At 33.1% G+C, this 3,219-nt stretch overlaps 1 pseudogene; it reads left to right on the forward strand.

The window, feature by feature from the left end:
- The first annotated feature begins 1,302 nt into the window (after window positions 1-1,302).
- On the forward strand, window positions 1,303-2,543 carry LOC147428474 (uncharacterized; annotated as a pseudogene).
- The last annotated feature ends 676 nt before the right edge of the window (window positions 2,544-3,219 follow it).

Consider the following 3,219-nt stretch of genomic DNA (forward strand, 5'->3'; position numbering starts at 1 on the left):
GAGAGAGAGAGAGAGAGGAGGGGAGGGGAGGGCAGGGGGAAGAGGGGGGGGGGGGGGGGGGGGGGGATGGCGTAAAAATTTGAGCTATACCAACTATGCCGAAATGGTATTTTGAATCATGAGAGAACTGAAATTTTTGCATAATAGGTACATTCGCTCAAGCGGTTTAGGGTAGGAGGAGGGGGATCAAAAAATGCATCTTGATTCATAAGAGAATTGATTTTTTTTCATAATAGGTTCATTCAGTCTGGGAGAAGGGGATCAAAAAATGAACTATACCTGTTATGCCAAAAATGCATTTTGAATCATAATGGAATTGAGTTTTTTGCACAATAGGTGTTTTTACTACAAGGGCAAAGTGGGGCTAGAAGGAAGAAAAAAGCATTTTTACAAGCTCATAATAGTTCAACTAATATACCTATTGTGCCCAAAAAGCATTTCCAATCTTAATGGGCTCAAGCTTTTTGCACAATAGGTGCATTCCAACTGATTTGACGCAGACTTTATGATACTTTTACTTGTTTTTTTACATCTTTGAATATACTTAAAATGTATTGTTATACATGATTATTAGTCAAATATTCTCTTCTCTCATATCAAAGATATGCATGTAACCATGATTTTTGAGCCTGACTAAAAAAAAGGATTTATGAATTAAAAAATGATTAAAAATCTCAAATTATTGTTTGTTTTCTTATCTTTTTTGTTTATAGGAAAACTCATGGCTAGAGCAAAGAAAAATGCAAAGAGAGTGGACTGACTAAAAGACAATATTCAATCATCTGCGATGAAAACGGGTTTCATAGAGCATAAGTGTTCTTATCAAAATAAGAAAAGAGCAAGATAAAGTAACCTTATGTATACCAAAATATCCATTTGTTCGAGTTGTCAAGCAAATCAGTGACATATGCAAAGAGGGAGATGGGGGCATATAGCTTTAGCTTGTCTTCAAGGAGCTTGTGAGGACTACCTGATAGAGTATTTAAATGACACATATATTCTTGCTGCTCATGCACATAGAGTCACTGTCATGTGGAAAGATTTTAGTAGTCTAGCAATGCTAAGAGCCAAGTTTGAAAGTGATCGGCATGAACCAATCTTTGTAGATAAAAAAATGTGAGATATTCTATTGGTTCCTCCGGCAAGGCTTCCTAAAGATAGATGAAGATTCAAGATATACCACATGATAAGGACATAATAATAAATCAAGAGAAACTGGAAAATTTAAAAAGACAAAAAGACGATAAATTGAAACAACAAACTTTAGCTCAACAGTTAATGATCCTTCATAGAGAAAACCTTATGATCAAAAGATTATAAGGTTTAGGATCCAATGTTGGAGTTTTTGTGATGGACCAAGGACATCCAGAAGGCTATGCTCTAACAAACTGAAGAAATTGAAATGTTGAAAAGTAGAGAAGAAGATTTATTAGATATGGTTCTTCAGTTCTCTGCAAGGTAATTTTTCTTTCTTTGCTTGATTTTAGTTTTCATATATTTGAAGATACATATAATGGTTGGAATTGTTTTGTAGTATTATAAAATTTGAACTCAATGAACAATTTCAACTAGAGGTTTCCATTCTAGATTGTGCAATTTCTCAAGTCCTCAATGCACGAAAATCTCCAAAAGAACTCCTTCCATGGTTTACATATTGTCCGGAGACATTGAGATTGGTCGTATTTCCTTATTACTGAAGGTAAACTATTTATATATTCCATTGAGTTAATATCTCACAAAATGAATTTTGTCATTATTTTATGACTTAATAGGAGACATTGGAGCCTTGCAATTATAGACATCAAAGAGAAATACACACTGTATTTCAAATCTCTTCCAGAAACTATCCACTCTGAAATCAAAAAATAACATCTAAAGCTCTTAAAGTTGATTGCCACAATTGAGTTTTTTAACCAAGGAGGTTTATTTCTCAAAGAAACAACACATAAAAATATTCGAGTAAGAAATACTTACTTTGTCATGAATTACAATGATATTTTGAGAGAAAAAAATTGGATTCTCAATGTGAGAAACTATAAACATTGCATATACCTACACAACAAGATAGTCACAAGTGTGGTTGGTACCTGCTCTATAGTATGAAAGCACTTCTGAGCCGTTTATATAGTCATGAAGATGAAAAAGAAAAGGTAAAGACTACAACTTTAAATTAGCTGAGTGGTTTAATTTCATTGTGGATGCCAATGCAAGATTACACGGAGCTTGACTTGCTATAGTTCGTAATGGATATGATTGAGTATATTGTAGATAGACTCTCGATAAGAAACTGGGAGAAGGAAAAGAACTTTTCAAAATTTGAAGAGCCTAAAGGTCTAGGTGAGGCCTCTGACGAAGACAAAGACGAAGATCTAAGCTGGAAAAGGCACACAACAAAGAAAAAAAGAGCCATTGAAGAGGCTCATTTAAATTTGGAGGATTTTCCATATCTTCCACATGATGGATTGGAAGACATTGACTGGGAAGTTTTAGATCCTCAAACAAGTGACTTCCCTTTACCAACTCCCAGCCTCAAAATGGTTTAGCTTCGGCAATTCTGAAGATCTCTAAAATAGTAGATCAAAGTGAAGAAAAGAAGAATAAGATTCAATATGACAGTGTAGATATCAAACATGAAAAAGACTAGTTTAATCTGGATTTAAAGATCTTTGCTATCAATTGCTTTGTATAAAAAACTTACTCATATGGAAACTATATGAATGAAGTTGTGTTGAAGACTTTCACAGCTCATTTTGCTCTCTCTTCTTTTGGAAATTTGCATTGATTTTTTTATAGAATGTTCTTCAAATAAAATAGAAAGTAAAAATATCTTACCTTTTGTCCATTGATTTGAGATATAAAGTTCTCTAGAAGATCCATGCACTTCATTTTTTGTGATTAAATCTTGTCTAAGTTGTGAGAGAGTACATTGTTGACCTATTGATATAGTTGTTTAAAGTTGTGCATCCATCCAAATATCCACTTGCTTCAATTAATTTTCTTGCATGGTTTTAAGATCTTGATTAAGTGGTATCCAAACACCTCTCACTCTATGAGATCAATGATAATAAAATAATAAAATAAAATTTTGAGATTTTATCATGTATTTAACATTTATAGATTGCAAATTTACTTTACTGAATTCCTTCATTGAGTTTTCAATCCCATCCCTCATCCAAAAACTCCAAAATAGTATCATAATTGCTATTATTACAAACTAGC

This window comes from Adiantum capillus-veneris, chromosome 23 (assembly GCF_014529385.1).
Source record: "Adiantum capillus-veneris isolate H3 chromosome 23, ASM1452938v2, whole genome shotgun sequence".
Lineage (NCBI taxonomy): Eukaryota > Viridiplantae > Streptophyta > Polypodiopsida > Polypodiales > Pteridaceae > Adiantum > Adiantum capillus-veneris.